This window comes from Anopheles funestus, chromosome 2RL (genome assembly GCF_943734845.2).
Source record: "Anopheles funestus chromosome 2RL, idAnoFuneDA-416_04, whole genome shotgun sequence".
Lineage (NCBI taxonomy): Eukaryota > Metazoa > Arthropoda > Insecta > Diptera > Culicidae > Anopheles > Anopheles funestus.
This window is the reverse complement of record NC_064598.1, coordinates 99658607-99677964: the sequence shown is the minus strand read 5'-3', so window position 1 is coordinate 99677964 and position 19358 is coordinate 99658607. Positions and strand designations below refer to the sequence as shown.

Sequence of the window (19358 nt, the reverse complement as noted above, 5' to 3'; positions counted from 1 at the left end):
AGAGATCCGCGTCCGGTGTGACATGAGTCCGCTGGTTTTTCTTATCAGAGCGCACACACAACACAAGTTACCTTCCTTCTTTTACTGCTGCGTCGTTTGGCAACAAAAGGTAACAATAGGAGCAAAAATAAAACCACGTTTCCGCGAGTTTCCGCGAGTAAGATAAGGAAACAAACGCGTCCCTTTCTCGCGTCCCTTCACCAGCGACAGGTGGGTGGATGATGGTATGCTCGCGGTATGGTTGTGATTCGCACCCGTAATAACGCAACAAAACGGTAGAAAGAAAAACTGGGCTAAAAGAAACAGTACACACGCGGACACGTAATCTTGATGCTTCCGGTGTTCGGTACACCGAAGTGTTGTCGTACGTTGTGGTATGTGAAGTGAAGAAATGCAGCGTTGTGTGGTCGCATCGTGACATCTTTGGTGCGCGGGCATGCTACTCCCCCGCACCATCGACGGTTCGCGTTCGTACGAAAGTGACGCGCGTTTAACCATTTATACTGAAGGATTTAAAACCGTTCAGAGGCAAACGAATGGATTAGAAGTTACTCACTTTTATCGCGTTCATGTCGTGGTGCTAGGTTTAGGCTTAAAGATTAATCGACTGTGATCGGTGAGTGGAATTAGGGCAGGGTGTGAGAGATATACATATATAAAGTCCTTGCTTCAACAATATGGCTCATCTTGAGAGCTTGTTCTTACACTTCAAGCTCGCTCTCTGTGTATTTGTTTGCCTGACACTGATTAACCAGAATTATAGAGAGTAAGAAGGCGAGCTAAAAGTTGAAGCGATAGTTAAACAACACAATCATCTGAATGCTCTTGCTCCAGAAGTGCTGATAACACGTCCCGAGCACATAACGCGGCACACGCAAACACAATGCCTAATTGGTTCAGGCATGCTCCCTGTGTCCGAGAACATGGAGCAAAGAGTTGATAAAGGCTAGCAAAAAAAACATTTTTTTTGCAAAAACGATTAAGGAGTAAAGAAGAAAAAATCCCCATCATGTAAAAGATTGCACGAACTTTGACCATTCGTGTCCTACGGAAGATGGCGCCTCCCGCTTATGCGGGCGATCTTTCCTTGTTGGGACTTAGTGATGGGTAAATCTTAAATTTTCCCGCAGTCGGAGTAATCCGGAGTACTCCGGAGTATATTTCGGAGTTACTCCTGAATAACTCCGGAGTTGAATCTGGAGTTAATATCGGAGATTACTTCGGAGTTATTCCGGAGTAATAAGTTAGTATCGGGGTTAATATGGGAGAATACTCCGGAGTTATTCCGGAGTAAGAACTCCGGAGATACTCAGGAATAATCCGGAGTTACTCCGAATTATTCCGGAGTAATTACTGCGGAGTTATTCCTGAGTAACTCCGGAGTAATTACTTCGGAGTATACTCCGGTTTTTATACGTCGGAGTCGGAGTGGATTCATGAATCTACCCCGGAGTACCCATCACTAGTTGGGACCTGTTTCCTTATCATCGCCTTTCACTGCGGGATCATTTTTAGTCCCGTGTGCTGCGTTTACAGTAAAATAGGAAGAGAGATAGAAGAACAGCACCAAATGAGCTAATACAACAGCTGATTGGTCTGGGTCCGGCTTCGAGAACGGGATCCATTGCTACAAAGGCAAAAATCACAGACGGTTTGAGTGATCAAATTTAAGAGCTGCTAAAGTGTGAAACATGCAAATGTTTAGAAATATCAATCGCACTCAGAGCCCGTTGTTTTTGTGCGTGTGTGGGATAGGTGGGAATGTGCAAAAGTTGAAGGTCGCTGTGTTGTTGTTTATCCATCAACGCCACGCAACATTTTCATCATTTGCAGCTGCGTAAACAAATACCCGAAAATAATGGTGCCTTCAACATATGCTGGCAAAAAAAAGCGAGAAGTGCGCGAGGCGAAAAATATGATTTTTGCAGGATGTAATAAAACACCCCGAAATTGCAGCCTAGCGCCATCACCCTCTCTTTTCGTTGCATCCTCAGGTAGGGATCCTGTGTTGCAACAGTAACGAGCAAAAAATCCGGGTCGGACAAGGATTGAAAATTGATGTTGGTCCATCTCCACCGGAAGGTTTGCTGTTTGTCCGCTAGCGGGTTACCAATGCTCCAACCGAAATTGAACGATTCCACTCCATCCCCATCTGCTGCTGTATGTATTTTGTTCGTGCATCCATACATCCCTGTTGCATTGATCCACTGCACTCTCCCCCCACAAAACTAGATCACACCGGGAGAGAACAACTGAGATGGATGATAGAAAAGCGCTTCCACCCCTCTGTAGTACCAGCAAAGTGTTGTGTATCAGTAGGATTTTTTTGTGCGTGTTTTTGTTGCAAGCAAAATCAGCGAAATTGTTGTAATTTTATTAATTGCGAGTACATACTGTTCTAGGGGAGGAGAAGAGGGATGAGGTAGTGAAGGAGGAGGTCAGCAAACACCACACAAACACACGTATACAGCTTAAAAGCTGCTGAATGGAAGCGGAAAACCGGTGAACGATGCACTTTTGGTTGCAATGCAATCGGGTTTTTGGGGTGGTCGCGAATGCGTCGATCAAAAGGTTTTCACATTTGGTGCGTTCGCCCGTTTTTGGAGGTTTTTTATGTTTCCCCGACAATTTATGAACATCCATAGGCAAGTGGTCCAACACCTACCGGTTCCTACTGGTCGCTGCACCGTACGGGTGCAAATTGAGACGTTTTTTTATGCTAACGTATTACGACAGCTTTTATTATGCTTTTCGGTGACTAGATACGTGTGTCTGATCGATGGTGCTGATTGTGCCTATTTTTGGGGGGCTTTTTTTACTCTCTCCACTACCAACACTATTTTCCAATAGGTCTTAATCCCGAATCGCAATTGGAAGGAATAGGATAAGGGCAGTGAACCTTTGTGAAACAAGTGTGCCCATCGTCTTCCACAACCTTTGAGCGCGTTTTGGTGCATTTAATCGATCGCTAGATCGAGTGAAGAATTTAAATAAGGAAAACACATTTTGTGCGCAACACGTGTGTAGTGCATGTAGAGAAAAAGCGATCAAGTAAAAACAACAAAAAAATCAATTATGCCGGGTTTTCCAGCGCTTTATTAGGCAGTTGCGTGTCGAGGCAACGCGTGATGCAGAAGTGAAACAAGAACGACACGGGAACAACATCCTCCCTTCGGGTCGAAAGCAACCGAAGGGAAATGGGAAATGGGTTGAAGGAAATAAATGTATAGCGCAGAAAAGATTAGACACGTTCAAAAGGTCATCAGCGTACAAGTTGTGTGCGCGTTCGCCGAGGTTCCTCGGAAGCTGGAAAGCACAACTACGCGCCCAACAGCACACGAGAACAAGGCGAGAACAAGGCGCAGAAGAGAAATGCTGTAAAACGCTCGAAACGCTCGAAAACGATCGTTCATTAGAATCATGCGAAAGAAAAGAAGCTGAAATGTTAACGCATAATAAGAAGGTGCTTAAAACCATTGGCGTCATGGTATAGAGCGGCATGGACGGGAAGGTGGGGTAGGAAAAATGAACATCATCCGAAAATATTAAGCAACCTCGAGGCTCGAATCTTCTCTCCGATTGTGTTTTAAACTTTGCCAAAGTAATGAGAATACATCGTCGCTTTACGTCGATATATATTAGGCGGTGGTGGTGGTGGTGACTAGGATGAAGAAGAAAATTCAACCACTGGAATTTCATCTTCAGGATTATTGCTCCACACCTTCTCGTCTTCGTGTCGTTGTCCTCTACGCTTGGTTTTTGTTTTGGTTTCTTTCTGCCGATCGCAGACGAGAATGGGTAAACGCAAAACAAAGCGCACCATTAAAATCCTAGGGAAAAAGCGATTTGAAACCAATTAAAATTATCTCAAATTTTAACTCTTTTCCCATCTCATCCGGATGTGGCGGTGGAGCGATTGGGGCAGTTACATGATGGACCGCAGCTTACGTATTTAGAAGATGCACGAGAAGCAGAACGAACCTTTTCTCCCCAGACTCTCTCTTTCTCTTGCGCCACACACCCGGTAGGATACACCCGCTTTCTCCTTGAATGGTTCGGGATTTTCCCTTGCCACGGAATGATGACGATTTGGGGTGTGTGATTTTGAGGCGAAAAAAAAATTATCCGGGAAGCAGCAACCTCAATTCTCGATACTACGACGTGTTGGACATCTTTGGAAAACCCTGCGTAAAGAGCAACAGAAGTTTTACGTCTCACCGTCTTACCACTTTCCTGAAAGAGTAAATAACACACGCACACACTCCTTCCCTTCCTGTTGAGAATCTGTTCCGTCTTCCTCGCTACTGCCTAGCACACGAAATTCCACGTTTCATACGAGCCGTTTAGACATCCCCAATTCCTACCTAGCTCCAGATGACCTGATGGTGAAGGTGTACCTTTTACGATCCTTTTACCATTTCTTCCTTCTTGCACCGCAAAGAAGAGCAAGCAGAGAAGCAAAAAGATCAATCATAGTGAAGAGGCAAAAATGGAAACACGCGATCCCCCAAACAGGGGGCCTGCGGGCGAAACGATTCTCGATGGCAAAATCAATCGGTGCCATGAGGAGCCCGCGGGATCAATGCGGGAGAATAGTTGCGAAGGAATGGGAAGAAATTCCGAGTGAAAGATACTAAAAGAAGGGCCCAGGTAAAAGGAAAACGTGCACCAAAACAGGGCGAGAGCGAGAGAGAGAGAGACAAAGACAGACTCCAAAATGGACCGTAACGATCATGGTGGTGCTGCTTTCGAACAATCCCCCACGGATGGGAGAACAAACCCACCGAGGAAAGGAATGCGATGAACGAGGAAGAAGAAAAGTGTGGGGCGAATGGTGGGTGGTACGGTAGAAGGTTGTCCGAAAGTGGTGGTAACCATTTCCTGGTGCCCTCTCTAATAGTGAACTCATCTCCACGAAAAAAAATCTATACGAACGAAAGACTACAACAAGGGTAGAAAGAACGAACGTAAACAACGCAAGCACTGAGATGGAAAAAAAGGAAATATCAAACGGAGAATCCGAACTGAAGGAGACCCGAAAGCAGAGGAAGGACACACGGAGGAAGAGAAAATGCTTGAAGCAACGAGAGAATGAAAGAAATGGAGCGAAAGAAATGGAGAATGCAATCAGGAAGAAAGCGCAAGAAAAATGGAAACCGAAAAATTGGCCCTCATCGTTCTTAATGCGCGCGTGTGTCTGTGCGTGTAGGGAAAACAATAATAACAACAATCACACGAAAGGAAATGCCGACCCCCAGGGAGAACCGAGCGGAACGGGGAAGAAGCAAAAAGGAGAAATAAAGGAACCAAAGCATAACAACAGCAAGAAGTAAAGCAAAAGATGTAATAAGGAAGTTGAAAAGAGAGTAGCATAACGTCAGAGCGAAAAGGTAAGGAGGAACGAAAAGCGAATGGAAAAAAACGGAAAAAAGGAGCAAAAGAGAACCGATTTATTCGTTTTCAAAACACAACATAAGATGAAGAAAATGAAATACTGAAAAAAAAAAACGCTCGTAAAATCTTTCCTGTAAGTCTTTTGACCCACCTCTTGCCTGCTCTTTTTCTCGCTTGCCTTTTCTGAACTTCTCTGCGCATCCGTGATAATCTGCTTCGGCCTTCATCTAGGCCGCAGCATCTTTCTGGAGACCCCGGGACAGCGAAGCACAGGAGAAGCCCAGCGCGCGAACCGTGCTGGCTGTGCTTTAATTCTTTTTCTCTGTTTCTCTGTTTTCATGTGTCTAGCAGCTTAGTTTTTTTGTGTGCTTGTCTTCTATTCTCCTTTAGCATCTTTCGCTACGCACCTTTTTCTAAGCGCCCGGATGAAGAAATGAGAAAAACTAAAAAAAAATCACTCCCAGCAGGAGACCCTATATGGGTGGATGGTCGTGAAGGAACGGGGTGAATGCTGCTGCTGCTTACACAGGTCCCTCTCCCTGTGGCCCATTTTATCTCCAAAAGCAATGATGCGTAGCCAACGAGTTCATTCGCTCTCGTAAGAATGAAGAATCACATTTTGTACGGGCTTCTATAGTTTTGGAGGTGACATTTCTCAACATAAGTACGTTGAGAAATTAAAAAAAACACACACATATACGCACAAAACTCTCACCTCCACTAACTGATCCGCTCGCAAACAGATATGTTTGTAGAATCAAATCTTTCAGCTACAACAGAGTACAGAAAATACAGCACAACAAGCGCAGCAGGAGACACTTGTGCCAGTACAATGTGGCGTGGTAGTAGTAATAACACGTTGTCCACAGACCTCGATCAGTGACATAAGATCAAGATCTGTTAAAAGAAACAATCCAACAAACCATACTATGCCAAGTGTTTCCCCTGATAGAGGTTCGGCTGATAGATTAAGAAAAGGAACTCCAATAGCTCCAATACGAACAAGTATGGAGTAGAGATCTTTGCGTTTTCAAACACTTACTTCCCTTCCAGACACGAATGTCAGAGTTGAAGGAAGTAAAAGAAGTGCCACCGAAGAACACGGCAAAGAGATACCATAACGAGCATAGAATAGAATCTTCTAATGGTCATCACCATTCCATCTCTGAGTCGACTCGACATAACTGGCAAGTTCAACGAGTTCACCCCTTTTAGACATCACCAGCACTCCTCATCGCCGCACTCCCATCCGACAACTCCAACACCCAAGATCCAGGGCCGTAATTCGTCTTCTTCGTCTAATGAACCTTTCCACCTATTAGGTTTTACTGTACGATTCTTTTCCATTTCCAGTTCCAGCCATTAAAAAAAAGCTCAACTTTCGGTGGTTGACTGACCACATCATCATCATCATCGTCCACCAGAGGCATTAACATTTTCGTTGAAGACCCGTCGAGATCCGGACACTAGATTATGAAACTAGCGTCCTAGCGAGTCCACTTTCCTGCAACCGTCGAGCCACAGCTTCCACAATGCGAGTGGTTGGTAGAATGTGAGAATGGAAGCACTGATTTATGACAGATTTCTCCTATTCTGCTCTGCGACGTGATCTCGCTTGAGGTTAAGGTTAAGATAGTTTAAGTGTTCGAGTACACCCGGTCTAGAGAAACGAGAACGCAGTCCACGTTATCACCAGTGTTTACCGATTATTCTTGAAGAACACGTTCCAAACTGAACGAAACATAGATTTTACTTTTACCAAGAATTCTTCGTTTTTCGGAACTTGACCTATGAAACGTGTTTGATTTTTTTCCCAAGAGAGCATTCTATTTAAGAGTCTAAAGCAGAATAGATGTCACAAATGACATCCGTATCGAATTCAATTTTTCGCTATTACATAATTTTTTATACCACACTTTGCTTTCACAGGTGAAAAAGAAGCATTTTTTTGCTCTCTTGGTAATTGTTTCTAACGCCTCAGGGACTCCCACATCTCTCCAAACAAAGGAAGTATTTTTCCAAAAAAAAACCCAATCCCACACCTAACACTTGAGAGCCTGCCTGGTGTCTGTCGGAGATTCTCCTCTCGTACCGGATGGACACCCGTCGAGTGGTTGGTGCGAGGAATTCGATTCGGACGGATCATCAACGCAACTTGGGCGCTGCTACACCAGGTACCTCTCAGAAACGTCACTTCGCTACGTCCAGAGCCTTTTGTTGGTGTTATGTACAAGGGATGGCAGGGAGAGTACGGTCGTCGGCATTCGGGAGGATACTCGATCCCTGGGATATTTCAAGGAATTTGACTTCCTTTTGTTCATGATTTGAGCATGAATCAGGAAGATCACTGTGTATGCCTCTTTTTTTTCTTTTTGGAAGTAAAGGACACATGCTTGTTTGGTTATGGTCCGTTCGATGGACCTTTGATGGTGCATTCGGTATGTTTCCTGACCTTCTTCACTCGCCATTCGACGCATTGCGACCTTGTTTTCCTCGAACGGTTTTCCAACGGAGGAGAAACGATTGAACAACGCTTCTCAGAACGACCATGAGTTTGCTTAACTCGAATGCACACTCTTTAATGGGTTTGCAGTTTGGTCTTTCGTTTACAAATTTACCGACGATCTATGTTTTCCCAGAAGTAAAGTTTTCTCTAGAAGTCTAACCAAGGGATCAGCCTTTTTAAAGGAGGAAAAAGAAACATGAAAAATAAAAAGGGAGATTTATATATTATTCTCAACAAAGCGTCGATGTAATCCAACTTCTGCGGTAATCAACAATTAACAAAAAAGATCTCATTCCCTGCCTTTGCGGTCATTCCTTGGTCACCCCGTTGTGGCTCTTTTCGCAATCGTCCCGTTTAGGACAATTGTTCACATGTGTTCCGAATGATTTCGGCGATCAATAAATAATGCACAGCCCATCCACCCACCCATGGGTGCTAACAAAAATTTCCCATCCCAGATTGTTTGTCCCTACCGTGAAAATCTTTCTGGATCTTGAAAACACGTTCATCCCCTTGCCAAAACCAAACTCGAATACAGAATATACAGCAAGTGCATGGCAAAAGTTAGATTTCTGCAGTTCCGATTTATTACATAGCAAAGGCAGGGGAGAAACAAGCTATTTTTACTGCTACTAACAAACAACAGAAGGCGCGAAAAAATGCGTCCTAAATCGAGGGTATAATCCGCAAGGACACTCTGTCTGTAGAATGTTAGTCGGGATGTAACACTATTATTATGATTGGGCAAGGTTTGGGAAATAATCGCGTCACACGCCTTCCAAAAACTCACACATACGCCACGGGGTAGGCCAAATCCCTTTCCAAGTTTTGTCTGGCACAACACAGCATTTGTATATTTTTTTCATTCTTCCCCCTATCGTTCAAAAGTGTCGTCCTTCCGGTTGTGTTCCCGTTCCTGACGCTAATCGAAACGAGGGGTGAGAAAATATTAACCCCTACCATTGTTTCTCCCTGGAGATGGGAACAAGGACACAGAGCGTACCATGGAGGGGAGAAAACTGTGTAAAAGTGTTACACAACCGCGTGTAATTCATATTCTATTGCCGGCAAATCTGTTCCGATTTTCGGTCCCCTTTGCACAACGCGGAAGCGGAACTGAATGTCGGATCAGGTGCATAAAAACCGATGGATGCTTTTGAGGCACTGCACTTGTCCGGAACTCAGGGGATTTCGGCGACACACGCGCTGTCAACCATCTGTGCCCTCCCTTTTAGGGTTTGATAAGCAACGCAAGCATTCCACCAAGTTTCACGGCTTCGGCGGATACAAATAATTAATATCGTTACTCCGTGAAGCGAAACCCGACCCATTGTAGCGTTCCCAGTGGAAATACTGGGTAAGAATTCCCTTCCTGAGCACGATGGACAATCGAGCATTTGAGGGAAAGTCTTCCTTTTTGCATGTTGGACATGATGATCGATAAAGGTTTTACACCCACGCCAAGAGTGTCCGTTATTAGTGCGTTCTCTTTCCTTTAGAGTGTTGTACCTTCATCGTAACCAGGTACGAGACTCGTAAAACGATTAAATTTCATTCGAAAAATCTTTCACACGCTAAAAATCTGCCACCTTGCTCGTCTATGCACCGGGTATAACTTCCAGGCATTTTTTGAAGATTTAAACATATCCTTTGAGATGTTCCAGACAATCTCCTCCATGCCCAAAACGGTTAATCGGGTTTGGGGTGTTAATTTATTTTTCCGATTTCGGGTTTAGTTTCTATTCCTTTACCTTCTTCCGAAACCGATCCAAACCTCAACCAGTCATTAAAGAGGATCCTAATAGTGGGTAGAAGAGAAGAGAAGCACTTCAGCTTGAGCGTATATTCGCGCACCTAAGAAAACCTAACTCGTGCGGTATACATCAGCCGTTTGCAGGCTTATACTGGCAAGGTATAAGCAAGAAAGGTGGTTCGAGTGTTAAGTAGCCCATAAAACAATAAGAACGGAGGGAAATCTTCAAGGTAGCAAAAAGAAAAACAAGAGACCCGAAACATAACAGGCGCAGGCGCAAACGGAATCCTAAACTGACACTCCAAAAACCTACTTTACAGGTGTGTAAAAGTGGGCTATACAGAAGGACATCCCACATTTGTCTCAAACCAATTTATGCGACATACTGACATGCGTCGAGGACATGAGTATTGAGATTCTTCATTTAGTTTTCTCTACAGATGTATTTATAAAAAGAAAGGGAAGGACACTAGGTGCTTCAATGAAGATGAGGGAAGATTTTTGAAGTTCCTTAAACATTCATCAAGTGGTTTTCAGGACGTTCTTCGGTGCACTTGTTGCTTCTCGTACCGCCCTGTTGCTGATCTCTCGAGATCTTTAATGACATTCCTTGTTGAGATGCGATTCTTATGCTAATTTATAATCGTTGCTAGACGACTGGGAAGCAAACCGACTACCTGGCTGTCTATCGGATCGATCATTGCCAACATTCTAGGAAGTACAAAAGTGCCTACCGTTACCCAACTTTCACATCCATCTCTTCTTGTCCTTCTCCAGACAAGTGGACAGTATATGGCTACGAAGCCAAACAAAAATAGTGCACGCATCAGACGTATAATTCGCTGTTTCCTTCTTGTCTGTCCGCGTTCATGAAGTCTCCACGGTGAATCCCACCAAACCATTTCTACAACATTATTACGATTGAATGGTACGGGCTGGGTTGGTTGATTGGTTCCATGGCCGGTTTGGGGGAGGGGGGGGGGGGCAGGGGTGTACGTTTGTTTTTCCTTTCCTTAGCTGCTACTGCTACCGGTTGCTGGTAGTGGCACAAAAATAATGCTTGGGCGGACATAAAAATAAAGTAACAGCGAAGGTTTCTTGCTTTGCGTGCACCGCACACACCACCCAATCCGGCCGGAACAAGCAGGCGCAACACACAGTTAGAAAAAAGTCGGCCTCAAACGGTCACTTTTGACCAACCGCGCAACAACAAAAAAAACATACCCACTCCTGGCGAAAGGAACAAAAGCCCCCACTCTGGTAAGGAAGTATGCAAAGGAAGGAAAGATTGGGGGGACGACAACGCAACTACGAAAAAAAACTGCATTAAAAGCAAAATAACTCCTCCTTCTAGCCTCATCAAAATGTGTGGTGTGAGGCGAAGGGTTTCGGGGTGGCCTGGTGAAGCGGGCAAAGGGCTCACACACACACACAAATACAAATGCGCGAGCGCCGCTTGGTTTCCGCCACGCATCGAAACGGAACAGCAAACGGTCATTGGACGGAACGGGAAACAGAGAAACCGTCCGCCAAAGAAATGTGCCTGCGATTGCATATGCTGTCCCACCGATCGCCTGAGAGGGTGTGAGGGTTTGTGGAAGGGAGCAACAAAACGGGAAGAAATGGTCACATATGCAAATCGGAAGCAGGAACCCGGGGGGGTGGGGGTGAGAGAATGGCAAAGAAAAGTGGTGGATTCCTTCCGAGAAATGGTAACAGCAGCAACAAAAAACGAAGTCAGCGGAGATGTTTATTCTTCCGTCCTGGAGGTTTCGCTTCTTTCGCGAAAAAGGGCCAACAAAATCAATGAGCGCACAGCTACCGCGTGTGTGTGTGTGTGGATTGCATTTGCAATTGCATATGTGTGCAAAGTGTGCAACAAATGTGCAACGCACATGCAGCTAGCTTGATCAGCGCATTGGAAAAGAAATGGAGGAGGCTCTTGGGAGACTCTTGGGGAATTCTTGAGGAAAAAAGGGATGAGTGAACGTTGATTCCGCTGAGGTTGTGGTTTGTTGAAATTTATACAAAACACCTTTTGAAATAACAAAAAAGTCTTTATATTTAATAAAGCATTAAAAACGAACGTTAATAAGAGTAGAGCAACATTAATTTGATTCCTCACAAGAACCCCGCCGAGAAGGAAAAGAATCATTCTTCTCAACCCGGATGTTGTTAAATGTCTGAATGGCCCCCTACACATTCGCGTTTCTATCATCCCCAACTCTCCACAGTTACTATTGTTCTGTCATCAGTCATCAGACAGACCTTTTCTCCTTTACCGTTCCTTTTCCTTCTGGACGGTGATACTCTTCTTAGACCAACCCAAATAGACACTGATGCTGTACAACCCTTAATACCCAAGAATTGTAAAGAGTAAACGAGTGAAATTTTGTTTACTTTCCGATCGTTCTAATGTCCGGCAAACGTCCGTGCCAAAGTCCGTCGGTTATGGCTGTTTTGCTGACACAACCGTCAGCAAGATTTGGCAGCGATGGCGTTTCTTTGAGTAGCTGTTTTTTCATTAGAAAAAAGGGGGGCCCTTTCGTGGACAATTTCACCGTTCACAGCAGCTTCTCGATCGCTCATTTCTAATTCGTGAAGCGTTTTTGGTAAGAGCCACCAGAAAACCATGCGGTTCCGGCATGGGAGACGACACACCGTCGTTGAAGGCAATCTCATCAATCATAATTTATTATTCAAATTTACGCTGGTGCTTCGCTTCTCGTAGCACGGGGTTACGTCTCACTCATCCCCTCGGTGGTCACCCTTCCTCCAAAGGAAGAGAGGGGGTGGGGGGTGGGAGAAAAAAAAAGAGTTTGTCTCTGTTACGATGGTGGTGGTGGCGCACAACAAATTATGCTCCGTCGAAGACCAACGGCAAGCGCGTGTGATCATGAGTGTATTTTTCTGTTAAAGAAAAAAAAAACCGAACACAAATTTTTTTCTCGCCCGCGTGCCAATTAACGCGAGAATATTCTCATTCTCCCCGTTCCGTTCTTTTGTGCTGCATGGGCGTATCGGGAAGGGTGTGAAAAGAGTTTTCCCGCATAATTTGGGACACTTCAATGAGGAAAACATGTAAAAGCACGGTTGTTAATACTTTTTTCGCCCTCTTCGTGTATCTTCGTCGTGTATCTTCTTAAACCCATCATTTGCTTGGTGATAATTGTGATTACTTAACGCCGGCAAGTGCCTGCCGGCTAAGGGGAAACAAAGTTAGAAACATTTACATAAACTTACCACACGCTTTTCTTTCCGATGCAGCAACTTGTTGCTTTTGGGTTGAATCCGGACTCTCCCGTTTTATATGATACTCCTGTCCTATAGCTCTTGCTCTCTATCGCTCGTTCGCTTCCGGAAAGTCCTTTTCGGTTCGCTTTTCTTGCCGGTTTGTGTGGTTGCTATTGGTGATGACGACTGCGCGCCGGCAGAATGTTGCAGATTCTTTCCAGTACAGACAGACTCACAATTCATAAACACACGTATACACAACACGACCGAAAGAAGCGCGGGAAAACTAATCGGAAAACCTTCCCACACATATCGATCCTGTGGCGCCCAGTGCGTGTGTGTTTTTCTTTTCGGCCTTTGTATCAATCAAAACACAACGAAAAACCACTAGTGGAAAAAGAGACACACACCCACACACCGGTACCGAAAATAAACACTTTTTTCGGTTTTGCCTTTTTCTTTCTTGCTATCGGGCTTGATAACACTATTGCACACACTCTCGCACATACACGCAATAACCAGAGCACTTGTATCTTTTTTTGTTGTTGTTGCTTGTTTTCACACTATTTTGCAGGAAAAATTCCGCCGGAAGGAAATTCGCTCGTAGTGTTGTAATCGGAACGGGCTAAACGGAAACGGAACGGAAACACGGCAACAAAAGGCCTATACGACACACAAGCGCGCACGTATAACCTACACACACACCACTGAGATACGACGCTGGGGCTATGTTGGGCACTGCAAAAGAAATGGAACGGTAATGTATAAAATGCTGTGTTTATGTAATGTAACGCGTGTGTGTGTTTGTTTTGCTTGTGTGTGTGTGTGCTGCGTATGTGTGTCAACAGCCGTATAGCCGACGGTGTGGCAGGTGAAGAAGCATCCGCGGTCGCCTGTAGCTACTTCCGGACATTTGACAGTTGCTGTTTGCGCTGCGTGTCCGCTTGCTGGGCTGGTGTGTCGATCATTTTTGCATGGCTTCCGTTTTTTTTTGGGGGCTAGAAAAAGCGTAGGTCACCACTTGCTTACTAGGACGAAAATAATGGTTTCTTTGCTTTGTGATAAATACTTTTATCAACGAATATCCTTTCGTTCGCACACTTCTTGACACTGTTTTATATTTTTGTTTAATATTTCTTCCAGTAAGCAGTAACACGACACATACACACACGGAACGGCAAGATATCCTTCTTCCGTTTTAACTCTACGAATTTCGGCAAGTAGATCCTCGACACGTTCTAGTGTTTACCAGCAACGCTGATACATATTCTTCGCACATCGAACAGCAAAAAAAAAACAACAACAGATGATGAATGTTTCTTTCTACTTTTTCATAACAGCCTGCTTTGGGGGTTCGCGATCTTCTCGCTAGTGGCTGATGATGATCTTTAGCGTGCGCTACTTCAAGCGCACGGAGATATGGCGGACGGAGACGCGGCGGCAAGCTGACACTTGACACCGGCAAACATTTCCTTCCGTGTGCGTCACACCAATCAAACCGCACACTACACACAGCGGCCGTTTTCCGGGTTTTGTTGGACACAGCAGCAGCAGCAGCACACCACAAAGCAACAATCACCACACGCCACACCACTACGGATGCAAGATCGCACCGCTTTTTAAAACCGGTTTGTTGGAGTATTATTTATGTGCAAGATTTGTACTCCTTTTTCCTTCGCAAACCTTCAACACTTTGCAACGAAAATTGGGAATCATATTCTTCAAAACTAGCAAATGCGTCTTCTCCCTGGGGTTTAGAGACAGTTTGCACACACTCACTTTAGTATTGCTTCGTTTCAATTCTTTACTCGCTTCCATACACATTACATTTTACTGGCACGTATTTGCAGGCGTTAGCGTTGCACACACTTGTTATAAAGCAGTCAAAGTTCACTGGATTGTTCACGGTAGTAAATCTTCACGGAAAATATGTTTATTACACGACGAAACTTCGAAAAGTGTTTTTCGGTGGCGCGTGTTTTCTCGCAGCAGCAGCCGAAGAATAAACGCTCCGTTCGCCTCGTTCGCCGCGTAAAAATTGAACACGACGCGAACAAAACAGTCGGCCCAAAGTACCGTCGGCGGGTTCCGCTTCAGCTTGCGAGCAACGCGCGAGAGAATTATGTGCACGTTCGAACAAGTGAAAAACATGCGTACGCTTTTCGCTCTCTTTCGCGCGGTAAGACGTTTGTGTATCGGTCTGTTTCATTCGCCCACTCGCTGAACGGCGAACGGGCGAAACCGTTTCGCTCTCTTCGTGGGAGAGATTTATGTGCCGGAGAGAGAATGTAAACATGCTCGGTACAGTGAGGTGAGGACGATCTTACACTAGTGAGTATAATGTTAAAAGGAAAGCGATTTTATTGTTTATTAAACCACCGATAAATTGTTTCGATCAAATGTATACAAACATTTAATATAATAAAGTCCACACTCGAATGTACATAAGTATATCATTGGAAATTGGAAATACATCACACTCTATGTCAACAAAAGGGTTGTTACTAAACCGTCATTGATAAATTATGTTGGTAATAAGCGTTCTTAAAGGAACACCATGGAACGATCACAACCTTGACATTATTCATATAAAAAGCCTTTCCTTCTCGATGCATAGAAGCATATGCTATAAATGCTAAATAATTGCGCTTAATTTAATGTTGCGAACATATTTTCTGAGCATAAACCGCAGTGCGAGATGGACTGTGCAGTACTGTAACGTAGGAGTGAGAAAAGGAAACACACACCGAGCCGTTTAGTGCGGCGTATGAGTGTGTTCGTGGGGGTTGGTGATCAGCACGCACATCAATCTCACCGTCGCCTAGAATGTCTCGCGCGCAACGTTTTCTTCCCGGAAATTTTCTTGCTTCCGCGTCGCGCGCTTAGCCGAAGATGACAACAACGGGAATAATAGCAGCAGCAACAATAAGAGTAATGGACGAAAGGTGCGGGGGGGAGGTGGCAGGGGGCCAGAAGAGATCCGCGGCCCGACAACGGAAGGAGGCAGGCGTGCGCTAACGGAGTGAGTGTAATGGCCGTTCGTTTCCGTGTGTTTAAACGGGGTGTTTAAAAATAAATCGCACACATATATGAACCGTGTGCGGAGATAGAAGATGGGAATTGATCGGTTCCTAGTTGGGTCCGCGCTCGGTTCGTCCGGTTGCGCACTATTATGTCCGGGTTCGCGAGAACGTTATTCTTGCGGATTTTTTCGCTCCCCCCTCCCCCTCCTCCCCTACCCCCTTTCTACCCCCGTCCGTTTGCTCGTTTCGTTGACCGGTAAGAAAGGTGCAAGAGCCCTGCTATTTGCCCCCGGACTGGCACGTCGTTACTTTGGAGTTCGGCGATTTATTGGACTGATGTAATTTTATTAATTCATATTGGCACACAGAACTATGTCGTTTTATCGATGATATGAGTTATCGCGAACGCAGCATGACACACAACTTCTACCATTTCTTCCACCCGTCAATCTGGGGTTGCGGTTTTATGAGCTTTGAATGAATGACAGGATGAATGATTAACAGTCTTTCCGGTCTAGCAGTGTTTAGACGGGGGGTGGGGGGGGGGGGGGGGGGGAAATTTTGTCCTTGTTAGTCCTGCAGGGGTCAAACGCTCTTGTTTTTTTATTTTTTTTCTAGTTACATGTAAATTCTACATTTTTGGTAGATGATAAAAATATAAGATTTGAAATTTGTGTTTGTTTTGAATTATTAATACAGTAGCTCATGTTGCAATTCGTATGATAGAAGAGTAATATTCTGTTAATTAAGTCCACAGATTTACGATAATATTTCGTGCGCGATTACAGTATCGAAGTGAAAAATAGTTTTCCCGATTATTTCCATTTCGCTTGGATTTTTTAACACTCCCGTACAGGACATATCGATTGTGGCGAGATCTCTATTCTCTACAGGGAAGATCGCTTCAATAGATGGCCAGAACTCTTCTTCGAGGATAAATCATCAATTACATCACGCTCATTGCAGACACTGCAACTGCTTATCGAACTGTTTATGTTTTGCATCGTTGCAGCGAGATGCTCCAGTTTCTGGTTACATCCACCTACGCCATACCGTCGTAATGCCGCATATTTCACCACTTTTCCCGTGAAAACTGAAAGAAAAATCCCATCCGCGGTGCTGGAGCGTTTGGGAAAATTTCTCACACTCTTGCCCAACTTGCACCGAAGTGATGCGGAATTGTCTCCCTCGGCGACTGTTGACAGTGGCGTAGAAATTGAAAGGAAGCACATTGCCCGAAAGATAGAGCCCATTGTGGTTGATTCTTCATCTTTAGAGAATGGTTTCCCCCGGTCGGATGACATCATTACACGAAAAAGGGGGAACGGGAAACGAAAATGAAATTGGCAGCAATTGCGTTTGTTTGGAGAAGAGAAAAAAAAGGTCAGCTGGCCCAAATTTGCATTTCTTCACCAGCACACCAGCACGCCAGCTGATCTTTTGTGTTGACTGGAAAATAGTAGTGAAAATGCGTTTCCCTTTGCGCCACTAAACCACCGCTTGGTATGCCTCTTTCGGGTGAAGGTGGCATGAATGCGTTACATCATTGTAAAAAAAAGCAAACAACAGCAATTACATGGCGAGCGGGAACCAAGAAAACGGCAGCGAGCCCAAAAGTGAAAAAAATCCTACCCACTAACAAAGTCACGCGCCACGTTTCTTTTCGCGCACATCTTCTTCATCTGTTGATCCGATCGCGGAAAAGTGTATCACTGGAGCGTCGTCGGGCCTTTCCGTGGGTTCGCTGATGGGGGATGAGTAAAGATCGAAATGATCTAACAAATGCCGTCGACGAAGACTAACCACCTACACCCTGCTCCAATGATAGAAAATGTCATGGAGCAGTGAGAAATGGAGTTGTGGCGTGTGCCATTGTTTTATTTGATGATTTTATTACTCCGGACAAAACTCCGTGAAGCAATGTTTGTACGGATGAAAACGAAAAGTAGGAACTTCTTTGCGCAAAGGCAACTCTATTGCATTTACATTTTTGAAGATTAGAGGTAAGAAATTGATCATTTTAAAGGAGTTACCAGCAGAAGACCTTTCATATATATAATGGCTTATTGTTATTGCAAAGATGTTTAACTTTGAGTATTCTAATCTAAATGCCGAGTCAAATGTCCAATAGTCCAATGCAATCTTTTCTAATTTTCTTACTGTCTAATAACGCGAATGTTTCGTCTGTTAGGTTAAAATGCAAAAGGAAACGAAGTACCGGACATTATAAAAATGACACAACTAGTTTCCTGTTATGTTTTTCTTCTCCCGATTATATTACTCCCTTATCGCAGATGGGTACGTCAAGACATGAGCCGTAAAGTCCCTGTTGTTTAATTAATAAAACGATAAAATACGTTTTGATAACGGATGTGCTGAAGTTCAACCAATAAAGCACTTGATCAAAGGTCGTACATTCATCTGTTTGATTTGGACGAGACGCGTACTGTTGCAGTTAGGGTAAACAAACCATTCACGAGACTGAAACCTGTGAGGGTTGTTACAGCTCTGTAAGTTTTTTTGGTGATGATTGGCACCGACCTGTAACCCAATCGGTATGCAACCGAATCAGGAAAAGAATTCCTGTCCCGCGTTGCATGAGCCGATAGACTCTTACGTGCGGATCTGGGTTGTGCAGTTATGCAACACCCACCCACCCACGTGGCTGATGAAAGTAAATGAAGAATGCAGCAAGGCGGCAAGATGGTGCGTAATTAAGTCAGACATAATTTATACACGTTCTTACCTGTCGGGTTTTACCGTCCCATTCTTCTCCCTCCTACCTACCGCTTGACGTTTTTGTGCCGCGCATCATCGACGTAACGCCGACGAATGAAGCGATCGATGCTGATCGTTTGACTGAAGCCGAGAGTGAAACAGTTGGTGCGGGAGTTTGTGCGAATTTTGTGGTGCGAAATGTAAACCAACCAACACCCTAAACCTCTAACGTAAGCAGCAAGATTGGCCTGCTTTGCTGCTCGTTAAAAACTGCGGAAGGTGGTGAAAGAAGAAAGCCAACCGCAACTGAATCGCAACTGAAAGCTGCTCGGTGCTGGAAAAAGTCACTGCATAATCCGCACCGCACCCGGTTCCAAAACAAGATGGAGGGAAGAAAGGGAGCGCGAAGTGCAGGAGTTTATGTGATGCGTGTTTTTCATGCATTTGTACGCCGTCCAACTGCATTTGCTGTTCGATGCACGATGTGGACGTGGGGTACGGAATGGCATAATCGTGTGTCTTTTCACCACCATTTCTTGTGGATTGGTTACATCGTTTGATTCTATCGTCCATTCCCAAGACTCGCGGCATTGCGTTGGTTCGGTGGGAAAACGTTATGACTAACGTCGAGTGTGAAGATGGCAGATAAGCAAACATGGTAGAACATTGTAGAACTATTGGTAGGATTTCCTGTTGTGAGATGATGCGTAACGATGTCCATGATCTCCGA

The 19358-nt window shown here is 44.6% G+C and overlaps 1 protein-coding gene across 5 annotated transcripts in view; it reads right to left on the bottom strand.

Annotated features, from left to right (window-relative positions):
• The window catches only part of LOC125763398 (ets DNA-binding protein pokkuri), a 41523-nt gene extending 26601 nt beyond the window's left edge, over positions 1 to 14922 (bottom strand). The window contains exons 1-2 of one of the 5 annotated variants that reach the window (XM_049426559.1): positions 14828 to 14922; positions 12897 to 13625 (exon numbers count right to left, since the gene is read on the bottom strand). The gene's annotated coding sequence lies outside the window, so the exon portion shown is untranslated. Of the gene's footprint in view, positions 1 to 12896 lie in introns of all 5 variants that reach the window. The other 4 variants (XM_049426554.1, XM_049426556.1, XM_049426555.1 and 1 more) reach the window with 4 other exon arrangements.
• Positions 14923 to 19358: the final 4436 nt, after the last annotated feature.